This window comes from Phyllobates terribilis, unplaced genomic scaffold (assembly GCF_046119375.1).
Source record: "Phyllobates terribilis strain yellow unplaced genomic scaffold, ASM4611937v1 Scaffold_4__5_contigs__length_816908805, whole genome shotgun sequence".
NCBI lineage: Eukaryota > Metazoa > Chordata > Amphibia > Anura > Dendrobatidae > Phyllobates > Phyllobates terribilis.
In genome coordinates this window covers 813,584,956-813,598,700 of record NW_027362764.1, presented here as the reverse complement: position 1 = coordinate 813,598,700, position 13,745 = coordinate 813,584,956, and the positions used below count along the sequence as shown (strand labels likewise).

The 13,745-nt window shown below is 47.4% G+C and overlaps 1 protein-coding gene across 4 annotated transcripts in view; it reads left to right on the top strand.

The window, feature by feature from the left end:
• The first annotated feature begins 2,873 nt into the window (after positions 1–2,873).
• Positions 2,874–13,745, top strand: part of MFSD3 (major facilitator superfamily domain containing 3) — a 143,472-nt gene continuing 132,600 nt past the window's right edge. For all 4 annotated transcript variants that reach the window (XR_012320205.1, XR_012320206.1, XM_073680121.1 and 1 more), the window contains exon 1: positions 2,874–2,991. The gene's annotated coding sequence lies outside the window, so the exon portion shown is untranslated. The remainder of the gene's footprint in view (positions 2,992–13,745) is intronic.

Sequence of the window (13,745 nt, the reverse complement as noted above, 5' to 3'; positions counted from 1 at the left end):
CTGTCACCACTCATCACTGTATACAGGGGCTGACCAGTGTATATATATATACTGTCACCACTCATCACTGTATACAGGGGCTGACCAGTGTATATATATATACTGTCACCACTCATCACTGTATACAGGGGCTGACCAGTGTATATATATACTGTCACCACTCATCACTGTATACAGGGGCTGACCAGTGTATATATATACTGTCACCACTCATCACTGTATACAGGGGCTGACCAGTGTATATATATACTGTCACCACTCATCACTGTATACAGGGGCTGACCAGTGTATATATATACTGTCACCACTCATCACTGTATACAGGAGCTGACCAGTGTATATATATATACTGTCACCACTCATCACTGTATACAGGAGCTGACCAGTGTATATATATATACTGTCACCACTCATCACTGTATACAGGGCTGACCAGTGTATATATATACTGTCACCACTCATCACTGTATACAGGAGCTGACCAGTGTATATATATACTGTCACCACTCATCACTGTATACAGGAGCTGACCAGTGTATATATATATACTGTCACCACTCATCACTGTATACAGGAGCTGACCAGTGTATATATATACTGTCACCACTCATCACTGTATACAGGGGCTGACCAGTGTATATATATACTGTCACCACTCATCACTGTATACAGGAGCTGACCAGTGTATATATATATACTGTCACCACTCATCACTGTATACAGGAGCTGACCAGTGTATATATATATACTGTCACCACTCATCACTGTATACAGGGGCTGACCAGTGTATATATATATACTGTCACCACTCATCACTGTATACAGGAGCTGACCAGTGTATATATATATACTGTCACCACTCATCACTGTATACAGGAGCTGACCAGTGTATATATATATACTGTCACCACTCATCACTGTATACAGGAGCTGACCAGTGTATATATATATACTGTCACCACTCATCACTGTATACAGGAGGCTGACCAGTGTATATATATATACTGTCACCACTCATCACTGTATACAGGAGCTGACCAGTGTATATATATACTGTCACCACTCATCACTGTATACAGGAGCTGACCAGTGTATATATATACTGTCACCACTCATCACTGTATACAGGAGCTGACCAGTGTATATATATACTGTCACCACTCATCACTGTATACAGGAGCTGACCAGTGTATATATATACTGTCACCACTCATCACTGTATACAGGAGCTGACCAGTGTATATATATACTGTCACCACTCATCACTGTATACAGGAGCTGACCAGTGTATATATATACTGTCACCACTCATCACTGTATACAGGAGCTGACCAGTGTATATATATACTGTCACCACTCATCACTGTATACAGGAGCTGACCAGTGTATATATATATACTGTCACCACTCATCACTGTATACAGGAGCTGACCAGTGTATATATATACTGTCACCACTCATCACTGTATACAGGAGCTGACCAGTGTATATATATACTGTCACCACTCATCACTGTATACAGGGGCTGACCAGTGTATATATATATACTGACACCACTCATCACTGTATACAGGAGCTGACCAGTGTATATATATATATACTGTCACCACTCATCACTGTATACAGGAGCTGACCAGTGTATATATATATACTGTCACCACTCATCACTGTATACAGGAGCTGACCAGTGTATATATATATACTGTCACTACTCATCACTGTATACAGGAGCTGACCAGTGTATATATATACTGTCACCACTCATCACTGTATACAGGGGCTGACCAGTGTATATATATATACTGTCACCACTCATCACTGTATACAGGAGCTGACCAGTGTATATATATATACTGTCACCACTCATCACTGTATACAGGAGCTGACCAGTGTATATATATATACTGTCACCACTCATCACTGTATACAGGGGCTGACCAGTGTATATATATATACTGTCACCACTCATCACTGTATACAGGAGCTGACCAGTGTATATATATATACTGACACCACTCATCACTGTATACAGGAGCTGACCAGTGTATATATATACTGTCACCACTCATCACTGTATACAGGGGCTGACCAGTGTATATATATATACTGTCACCACTCATCACTGTATACAGGGGCTGACCAGTGTATATATATATACTGTCACCACTCATCACTGTATACAGGAGCTGACCAGTGTATATATATACTGTCACCACTCATCACTGTATACAGGGGCTGACCAGTGTATATATATATACTGTCACCACTCATCACTGTATACAGGGGCTGACCAGTGTATATATATACTGTCACCACTCATCACTGTATACAGGGGCTGACCAGTGTATATATATATACTGTCACCACTCATCACTGTATACAGGGGCTGACCAGTGTATATATATACTGTCACCACTCATCACTGTATACAGGAGCTGACCAGTGTATATATATATACTGTCACCACTCATCACTGTATACAGGAGCTGACCAGTGTATATATATATACTGTCACCACTCATCACTGTATACAGGAGCTGACCAGTGTATATATATACAGTCACCACTCATCACTGTATACAGGGGCTGACCAGTGTATATATATATACTGTCACCACTCATCACTGTATACAGGGGCTGACCAGTGTATATATATATACTGTCACCACTCATCACTGTATACAGGGGCTGACCAGTGTATATATATATACTGTCACCACTCATCACTGTATACAGGGGCTGACCAGTGTATATATATACTGTCACCACTCATCACTGTATACAGGGGCTGACCAGTGTATATATATATATACTGTCACCACTCATCACTGTATACAGGGGCTGACCAGTGTATATATATATATACTGTCACCACTCATCACTGTATACTCTTCGGCACACAGAGGGTTTATAGGTAACTTATCTGCTTTGGGGGCGGAGTCTATATCACGTGATCTTGCGAAATGGCTGCATCCAGGAGATTGAGTAGAAGTAAGTGCTCCCTATATAGTGTGTGCTGCCTATAGCGCTCTGTGTATAGTGTGTGCGCTGCCTATAGTGCTCTGTGTATAGTGTGCGCTGCCTATAGTGCTCTGTGTATAGTGTGTGCTGCCTATAGCGCTCTGTGTATAGTGTGTGTGCTGCCTATAGCGCTCTGTGTATAGTGTGTGTGCTGCCTATAGTGCTCTGTGTATAGTGTGTGCGCTGCCTATAGTGCTCTGTGTATAGTGTGTGCGCTGCCTATAGTGCTCTGTGTATAGTGTGTGCTGCCTATAGCGCTCTGTGTATAGTGTGTGTGCTGCCTATAGTGCTCTGTGTATAGTGTGTGCTGCCTATAGCGCTCTGTGTATAGTGTGTGCGCTGCCTATAGCGCTCTGTGTATAGTGTGTGCGCTGCCTATAGTGCTCTGTGTATAGTGTGTGTGCTGCCTATAGTGCTCTGTGTATAGTGTGTGTGCTGCCTATAGCGCTCTGTGTATAGTGTGTGTGCTGCCTATAGCGCTCTGTGTATAGTGTGTGCGCTGCCTATAGTGCTCTGTGTATAGTGTGTGTGCTGCCTATAGCGCTCTGTGTATAGTGTGTGTGCTGCCTATAGTGCTCTGTGTATAGTGTGCGCTGCCTATAGTGCTCTGTGTATAGTGTGTGCTGCCTATAGCGCTCTGTGTATAGTGTGTGTGCTGCCTATAGTGCTCTGTGTATAGTGTGTGCTGCCTATAGCGCTCTGTGTATAGTGTGTGCGCTGCCTATAGTGCTCTGTGTATAGTGTGTGCTCCCTATAGTGCTCTGTGTATAGTGTGTGTGCTGCCTATAGTGCTCTGTGTATAGTGTGTGTGCTGCCTATAGCGCTCTGTGTATAGTGTGTGTGCTGCCTATAGTGCTCTGTGTATAGTGTGTGTGCTGCCTATAGTGCTCTGTGTATAGTGTGTGCTGCCTATAGCGCTCTGTGTATAGTGTGTGTGCTCCCTATAGTGCTCTGTGTATAGTGTGTGCGCTGCCTATAGTGCTCTGTGTATAGTGTGTGCTCCCTATAGTGCTCTGTGTATAGTGTGTGTGCTGCCTATAGTGCTCTGTGTATAGTGTGTGCTGCCTATAGCGCTCTGTGTATAGTGTGTGTGCTCCCTATAGTGCTCTGTGTATAGTGTGTGCGCTGCCTATAGTGCTCTGTGTATAGTGTGTGCTCCCTATAGTGCTCTGTGTATAGTGTGTGTGCTCCCTATAGTGCTCTGTGTATAGTGTGTGCGCTGCCTATAGTGCTCTGTGTATAGTGTGTGTGCTGCCTATAGTGCTCTGTGTATAGTGTGTGCTGCCTATAGCGCTCTGTGTATAGTGTGTGTGCTGCCTATAGTGCTCTGTGTATAGTGTGTGTGCTGCCTATAGTGCTCTGTGTATAGTGTGTGTGCTCCCTATAGTGCTCTGTGTATAGTGTGTGTGCTCCCTATAGTGCTCTGTGTATAGTGTGTGCGCTGCCTATAGTGCTCTGTGTATAGTGTGTGCTGCTTATAGTGCTCTGTGTATTGTGTGTGTGCTCCCTATAGTGCTCTGCGTATAGTGTGTGTGCTCCCTATAGTGCTCTGTGTATAGTGTGTGCGCTGCCTATAGTGCTCTGTGTATAGTGTGTGTGCTCCCTATAGTGCTCTGTGTATAGTGTGTGTGCTCCCTATAGTGCTCTGTGTATAGTGTGTGCGCTGCCTATAGTGCTCTGTGTATAGTGTGTGCTGCTTATAGTGCTCTGTGTATAGTGTGTGTGCTCCCTATAGTGCTCTGTGTATAGTGTGTGTGCTCCCTATAGTGCTCTGTGTATAGTGTGTGTGCTCCCTATAGTGCTCTGTGTATAGTGTGTGTGCTCCCTATAGCGCTCTGTGTATAGTGTGTGCGCTGCCTATAGTGCTCTGTGTATAGTGTGTGTGCTCCCTATAGTGCTCTGTGTATAGTGTGTGTGCTGCCTATAGCGCTCTGTGTATAGTGTGCGCTGCCTATAGTGCTCTGTGTATAGTGTGTGCGCTGCCTATAGCGCTCTGTGTATAGTGTGTGCGCTGCCTATAGTGCTCTGTGTATAGTGTGTGTGCGCTGCCTATAGTGCTCTGTGTATAGTGTGTGTGCGCTGCCTATAGTGCTCTGTGTATAGTGTGTGCGCTGCCTATAGTGCTCTGTGTATAGTGTGTGCTGCCTATAGCGCTCTGTGTTTAGTGTGTGCTGCCTATAGTGCTCTGTGTATAGTGTGCGCTGCCTATAGTGCTCTGTGTATAGTGTGTGTGTGCGCTGCCTATAGTGCTCTGTGTATAGTGTGCGCTGCCTATAGTGCTCTGTGTATAGTGTGTGCTGCCTATAGTGCTCTGTGTATAGTGTGTGTGCTGCCTATAGTGCTCTGTGTATAGTGTGTGCGCGCTGCCTATAGCGCTCTGTGTATAGTCTGTGTGCGCTCCCTATAGTGCTCTGTGTATAGTGTGTGCTCTGCCTATAGTGCTCTGTGTATAGTCTGTGTGCGCTCCCTATAGTGCTCTGTGTATAATGTGTGTGCTCTGCCTATAGTGCTCTGTGTATAGTGTGTGTGTGCGCGCTGCCTATAGTGCTCTGTGTATAGTGTGCGCGCTGCCTATAGCGCTCTGTGTATAGTGTGTGTGCTGCCTATAGCGCTCTGTGTATAGTGTGTGTGTGTGCGCTGCCTATAGTGCTCTGTGTATAGTGTGTGCTCGCTGCCTATAGCGCTCTGTGTATAGTCTGTGTGCGCTCCCTATAGTGCTCTGTGTATAGTGTGTGCTCTGCCTATAGTGCTCTGTGTATAGTCTGTGTGCGCTCCCTATAGTGCTCTGTGTATAGTGTGTGTGCTCTGCCTATAGTGCTCTGTGTATAGTGTGTGTGTGTGCGCGTTGCCTATAGTGCTCTGTGTATAGTGCGCGCTGCCTATAGCGCTCTGTGTATAGTGTGTGCGCTCCCTATAGTGCTCTGTGTATAGTGTGTGCGCTCCCTATAGTGCTCTGTGTATAGTGTGTGTGCGCTGCCTATAGTGCTCTGTGTATAGTGTGTGTGTTGCCTATAGTGCTCTGTGTATAGTGTGTGTGCTGCCTATAGTGCTCTGTGCATAGTGTGTGTGTGTGCTGCCTATAGTGCTCTGTGCATAGTGTGTGTGCTGCCTATAGTGCTCTGTGCATAGTGTGTGTGTGTGCTGCCTATAGTGCTCTGTGCATAGTGTGTGTGTGTGTGCTGCCTATAGTGCTCTGTGTATAGTGTGCGCTGCCTATAGCGCTCTGTGTATAGTGTGTTTGCTGCCTATAGCGCTCTGTGTATAGTGTGTGTGCTGCCTATAGCGCTCTGTGTATAGTGTGTGTGCTGCCTATAGCGCTTTGTGTATAGTGTGTGTGCTGCCTATAGCGCTCTGTGTATAGTGTGTTTGCTGCCTATAGCGCTCTGTGTATAGTGTGTGTGCTGCCTATAGCGCTCTGTGTATAGTGTGTGTGCTGCCTATAGCGCTCTGTGTATAGTGTGTGTGCTGCCTATAGCGCTCTGTGTATAGTGTGTGTGCTGCCTATAGCGCTCTGTGTATAGTGTGTGTGTGCTGCCTATAGCGCTCTGTGTATAGTGTGTGTGTGCTGCCTATAGCGCTCTGTGTATAGTGTGTGTGTGCTGCCTATAGCGCTCTGTGTATAGTGTGTGTGCTGCCTATAGCGCTCTGTGTATAGTCTGTGTGCGCTCCCTATAGTGCTCTGTGTATAGTGTGTGCTCTGCCTATAGTGCTCTGTGTATAGTCTGTGTGCGCTCCCTATAGTTCTCTGTGTATAGTGTGTGCTCTGCCTATAGTGCTCTGTGTATAGTGTGTGTGTGTGCGCGTTGCCTATAGTGCTCTGTGTATAGTGTGTGTGCGCTGCCTATAGTGCTCTGTGTATAGTCTGTGTGCGCTCCCTATAGTGCTCTGTGTATAGTGTGTGCTCTGCCTATAGTGCTCTGTGTATAGTGTGTGTGTGCGCGTTGCCTATAGTGCTCTGTGTATAGTGTGCGCGCTGCCTATAGTGCTCTGTGTATAGTGTGTGCGCTCCCTATAGTGCTCTGTGTATAGTGTGTGTGTGCTGCCTATAGTGCTCTGTGCATAGTGTGTGTGTGTGTGTGTGCTGCCTATAGTGCTCTGTGCATAGTGTGTGTGTGCTGCCTATAGCGCTCTGTGTATAGTGTGTGTGCTGCCTATAGCGCTCTGTGTATAGTGTGTGTGCTGCCTATAGCGCTCTGTGTAGTGTGTGTGCTGCCTATAGCGCTCTGTGTATAGTGTGTGTGCTGCCTATAGCGCTCTGTGTAGTGTGTGTGCTGCCTATAGCGCTCTGTGTATAGTGTGTGTGCTGCCTATAGCGCTCTGTGTATAGTGTGTGTGCTGCCTATAGCGCTCTGTGTATAGTGTGTGTGCTGCCTATAGCGCTCTGTGTATAGTGTGTGTGCTGCCTATAGCGCTCTGTGTATAGTGTGTGTGCTGCCTATAGCGCTCTGTGTATAGTGTGTGTGCTGCCTATAGCGCTCTGTGTATAGTGTGTGTGCTGCCTATAGCGCTCTGTGTATAGTGTGTGTGCTGCCTATAGCGCTCTGTGTATAGTGTGTGTGCTGCCTATAGCGCTCTGTGTATAGTGTGTGTGTGCTGCCTATAGCGCTCTGTGTATAGTGTGTGTGCTGCCTATAGTGCTCTGTGTATATTGTGTATATGTGAGTGTGTGCGCTCCCTATAGTGCTCTGTGTATAGTGTGTGTGTGCTGCCTATAGTGCTCTGTGCATAGTGTGTGTGTGTGTGTGTGCTGCCTATAGTGCTCTGTGCATAGTGTGTGTGTGCTGCCTATAGCGCTCTGTGTATAGTGTGTGTGCTGCCTATAGCGCTCTGTGTATAGTGTGTGTGCTGCCTATAGCGCTCTGTGTATAGTGTGTGTGCTGCCTATAGCGCTCTGTGTAGTGTGTGTGCTGCCTATAGCGCTCTGTGTATAGTGTGTGTGCTGCCTATAGCGCTCTGTGTAGTGTGTGTGCTGCCTATAGCGCTCTGTGTATAGTGTGTGTGCTGCCTATAGCGCTCTGTGTATAGTGTGTGTGCTGCCTATAGCGCTCTGTGTATAGTGTGTGTGCTGCCTATAGCGCTCTGTGTATAGTGTGTGTGCTGCCTATAGCGCTCTGTGTATAGTGTGTGTGCTGCCTATAGCGCTCTGTGTATAGTGTGTGTGCTGCCTATAGCGCTCTGTGTATAGTGTGTGTGCTGCCTATAGCGCTCTGTGTATAGTGTGTGTGCTGCCTATAGCGCTCTGTGTATAGTGTGTGTGTGCTGCCTATAGCGCTCTGTGTATAGTGTGTGTGCTGCCTATAGCGCTCTGTGTATAGTGTGTATGTGTGTGTGTGTGCGCTGCCTATAGTGCTCTGTGTATAGTGTGTGCTGCCTATAGTGCTCTGTGTATAGTGTGTGTGCGTGCTGCCTATAGTGCTGTGTGTGTGCGTGCTGCCTATAGTGCTCTGTGTATAGTGTGTGTGTGTGCGCGCTGCCTATAGTGCTCTGTGTATAGTGTGTGTGTGTGTGTGCGCTGCCTATAGTGCTCTGTGTATAGTGTGTGTGCGCGCTGCCTATAGTGCTCTGTGTATAGTGTGTGTGCGCGCTGCCTATAGTGCTCTGTGTATAGTGTGTGTGCGCGCTGCCTATAGTGCTCTGTGTATAGTGTGTGTGCGCGCTGCCTATAGTGCTCTGTGTATAGTGTGTGTGTGTGCTGCCTATAGTGCTCTGTGTATAGTGTGTGTGCGCGCTGCCTATAGTGCTCTGTGTATAGTGTGTGTGTGTGTGTGCGCGCTGCCTATAGTGCTCTGTGTATAGTGTGTGTGTGTGCGCGCTGCCTATAGTGCTCTGTGTATAGTGTGTGTGTGTGTGCGCTGCCTATAGTGCTCTGTGTATAGTGTGTGTGTGTGCGCGCTGCCTATAGTGCTCTGTGTATAGTGTGTGTGTGTGCGCGCTGCCTATAGTGCTCTGTGTATAGTGTGTGTGTGCGCGCTGCCTATAGTGCTCTGTGTATAGTGTGTGTGTGTGCGCTGCCTATAGTGCTCTGTGTATAGTGTGTGTGTGTGTGTGCGCTGCCTATAGTGCTCTGTGTATAGTGTGTGTGTGCGCGCTGCCTATAGTGCTCTGTGTATAGTGTGTGTGTGCGTGCTGCCTATAGTGCTCTGTGTATAGTGCGTGCTGCCTATAGTGCTCTGTTTAGTGTGTGTGCGCGTGCTGCCTATAGTGTGTGTGTGTGTGTGTGTGCGCGCTGCCTATAGTGCGCTCTCGATCCCAATTACTCACTACATGGCTATTGGCAAGTGAGCAAAAAGCGTATGGCGTCACACCTCCGGATTCTAACTCATGGAATATGTGTATACGCCCAGTACGGTCACTGCCAGCTTCACGATAGCCCAATTATTTTTATTTGCTGCCACCACCGACCTAATTTGAAATATAATACAGGCCTGGTCGGACTCCTGCGTTCTGGTAGCGTATATGGCTTCGGGGTAGGAGCCATTATAGGACATAATAAACAGAACTATTAAATTTTATATTTAATTAAAAAAGGGAGGCAGAGTTATGAAAAATATACAAAAGGTTTTACAAAGGGGACAAAACAATACAGAATATCCAGTTACACAAAATAAAAGGTATTTAAGAAGAAACTTACTATAAAGTTCACAGAGATGACTCAGAATAGTTGGAGAGAAGCACTTCTATTGGACCGTTCAGTGAACTGGACCCGTGTTACACATCATTATGTATTTCCAACATGAGTATGGATCAATCTTCAGTTGGATCTTTTATGCCGAAGGGGGGACCTGCCCACACACTCCTTGTGCTGACATCATGTGGGCTCGGCTCCACCCTTCCTTTTTTTTATTAAATACTCTAACGTCTTCGATAACTCCTCACTGGTTGATCGCAGAAGCCCAAAAGTGATGCCATGTTTTTTATTATGAATTTACCTCTCCGTAGAGACTACACATGGCATAGCTGTGATCCGTTATTCTGGTACTTTTGCACCACAGCTCCCCGCAGGGGCCCACAGCTACGAAAAATAAGCATATTTTTACTTGGTTGACCCTGCCATTAAAAATATAGGTCCTGTTATTATCGGCGGTATGGAACTTGAGATATTCCATATTCCGTATTGGCACCAGCCTGACTAAAGATGTCTGTTGAATTCCCTTTTTGAAGCTCTGGGAATATTGGGAGTGTGAAGCCTAAACGAGCTTCCCTCCTCACCCAGTTGTAAATTATCGCAGGCCTGCGTCAGTGGAAGCTGCCCTCGCATTTTAATTGAGTTGGTAGCACCCTTACTGCTAGCATTTGTTACCTCTCTTTGTGTGTTAATTTGCATAGAAGCCACTGGCCAAAGTGTCAGCTCTTCTCCTGTGGGTCATAATTTGCATACAGACAGAAGGTAGATTGTCAGCTCTTCTCTCTTGACAAATGCTTCAGGGGGAGAAATTCTTAATATTTTTCTGACATCTTCCCCTCTTTGAGGTGGCGTAGAGGCTGATTCACAAATCGCCCCTTAAGCCCACCTTGCAGCCCACCCTTCCTGCTGATCCAATAAGCCGTGGACCCAACTTGCCCACCACTCTGACCGACTGTGGATCCAGCTTTCTGATCACCCTGACCGGTTCGGGGTACATTTTCCCCACACCTCTGACTGGCTATGGGTACCTTCTTCCCTTACTCCTGACAGACAGAGGGACACACCTTTCTTTTATCTTGCCTGGTTGTGGGACCTACCCTTCCATCCCTCATAGCTACCTGGGGGCCGTGCTAGCTACGGGTCAGCTACGACCGGCCATGTCACAGTCTGTCGTGACACCGGTCGACGGCACAGGACCACTTTCCCTATCATCCTCGTGTTTCTCCCCATCCTTTCTCATCACCTCTGGAGCCATGTGTCAGGGATTCTTCAGTGACGACACCAGGGAGATCACGCAATATCTTGCCGTTGCCGTCACTCGGTCAGGATTTTGTCAGGGTTCCGCGAGCACACGGTCCCCACTACTCCCTACGTAGGTATCGGCAAGCAACCAGTGAGCGTACGGCGTCACACCTCTGGATTCCAATGCATGGATTATGTGTACACGCCCCGTACGATCACTGTCAGCTTCACGATAGCCCAATTATTACGATTCTCTGCCACCACCGGCCGAGTTTGAAATATAATACTGGCCTGATCGGACGCCTGCATTCTGGTAGTGTATATGGCTTCGGGGAGGGAATGATTACAGGACTAAAGAAACAAAATGTAATAGTTCTATATTTAATCCAAAAGGGAGGCAGTGTTATGAAAAATATACAAGATTTTACAAAGGAGATAATTACAATACATATGCAGGTACACAAAATAAGGATCTAAAGCAGAAACTTACTCTATACAGTTCGCAGGGACGTGTCAGCATAAGTGGAGGAGGGGCTCCGTGATTTGAGCATTATCGAATGCGATCCGTTACTTATAGTCTCTATAACCCCCTGGGAAAGATTGTGGCTCAATCTTCAGTTGGCTCTTTTATGCCCAAGGGGAGATCTGCCCGCACACCCCTGTGGTGACATCATGTGGGCTCGGGCTCCACCCTTCATGTTTTTTTTTAAATAACTAACTTCTGCGGTAACTTATCCCTGGTTGCTCGCAGAGGCTTGCAAACGACACCATATTTTCCGTTATGAATTTACCTTTCCGTAGAGACCACGCATTGCGTAGCTGTGATCTGCTATTTTGTTACTTTTGCGCCACAGCCCCCTGGAGGGGATTACGGCTACCGAAAAAATAAGCATCTTGTTCCTTGGCTGATCCTGTCACTAAAAATATGCAGAGTTTTGGAACTTCCAATATTCCATATTTTGTTTTGGCTACGAAGATCCTGGGACCCTCTGTTAGATACCCTTTTTCGTTCTGGGAAGCATGCTTCCAATAGCTGCGCGTAAATTATCGCAAGCCTGCATCTAATCATTCCCTGCCTCTATCAGGGGAAAACATACTCGCATTTTAAGTAGGTTGGTGGCACCTCTTTTGTGCCAGTGTTTGTTTAAGCTACTTTGCCTGTGGGTGATAATTGCAGAGACAGATGCTGGACTGTCAGCTCTCCTATGACAAAAGGGATAAGGGAGGGGTGAAGAGGAGCTTGAGAGAAAGACTTCTTAATATCTATGACAGGGGGAGAGAATATTTTCAATATTTCTCTGACACCGTGCTAGTCATGGGGCAGTTACCACTGACCATGTCACCATCTGGCGTGACACTGGTCACCTGCACGGGACGACCTGCTTCCTGGTGTCCGTGCCTGCTCCCATTGTCCATAGCACTTATGCTTGCTTGGTTTAGGGGATCCCCAGCTGCATCACCCCACGGGGTTAGGTGGCTGAGTTCCCTTTTACCGCAACACACATTTTTATTATGCATTACCTCGACATTGACAATGGCATTATATGACATATCAGATCTGGGAGGGTTGTCAGGAATGTATCAGGCAACCAACCATCCCAGATCAGTTCCCAATAGCACATTAGTGGGGAGATTCTCCGACACCCCCAGTCCAGGAAAACTCGGGCCATTGGTATGGGATAGCGAACACCCCCAAAACCGGTGACAGTCAGGGTCTTCCCAGGAGTGGGTTCTTCGGGTAGCACAAACTCAGGGCGGATGAGGGTACATTCTGCGCCAGTGTCCTTAAGGCCAACAGTAACTGTGTTGCCCACAGTAACCGGTTGTAAGTTTTCACGGCCCGGCCAACCGCCCCACCCACAAAAAGAATGGCAGCAATAGGCCCAGGGGCCTCAGGTGTGGTGTTCATCTTCTGCCTCTCTGGTCAGACAAGGCTGATGTGACCCATTTGGTCACAAGTATACCACTTACTGGAGTCAAATGCAGGCCAGGTGCTGGAAGATGGGGCAGAACCCGCTGAGGGCCGGCTGGCTGCAACACTGGGGGTGGCCATCTGCTTCCACACCTCTGGTGTGCGGTTGGCCTCATAGGCATCTGCGATCTGGGCTGCTTTGGCGGCCTCCTTTGGCTCCCGGTCCAGCACAAACTCGCACTTCCACAGAGCAAAGATGAAGAAACTGGTCCTTCACCATCAGATCCTTCAGGTCCTCGAAGGTGGTGACTGACAGTTCTCGGACCCACTGCTCAATGCTGGTTCTGAGCTCATCTACCATGTCGCCGTAGCTGTCATGTGGTCCACGCTGGAGGGCTTGGAATTTTTTCCGGTAAACCTCCGGAGTCAGCTGGTACTTTTTTTTTTTTTATCAGGGCGTGCTAGACGGCTTCATAGTCTCCATCTTGTTCTCGAGGAAGAGAAGCAAACACCTCCAGAGCTTTTCCTCGGAGCCCTGGAATTAAGTACCTTGCCCAATGGTCTGCGGGCAGTTGGTACTGTCTGCAGGCTTTTTCAAACCCTCGCAGAAATATGTCCAGTTCTCCATCCTTTTCCATTACAGGAAAATGTTCCGGACGGGGTTTAAAGTTGTTAGCATTGTAGGACTCGCAGATCTGCGTATTGGATGGCTGCTTCTGAATCCGGGCTAGCTCCAGCTGGTACAGATACTCCTCTTGGGCCTGTCGTTCGGCTCTCTCAGCTTCTCGCTCCTGGAATTTCAGAATCAGCTGCAGTCGTCCATCACGATCATCTGCAGCGAGCTGCTCCAAGGCCAGCTGCAGGTGGGGGTCCACACTACCCTGGCTGCTCGTTTGGCTGGCAATCACAGATGGGACCCCTGCAGCAGCGCCATCCGCGCCTTGG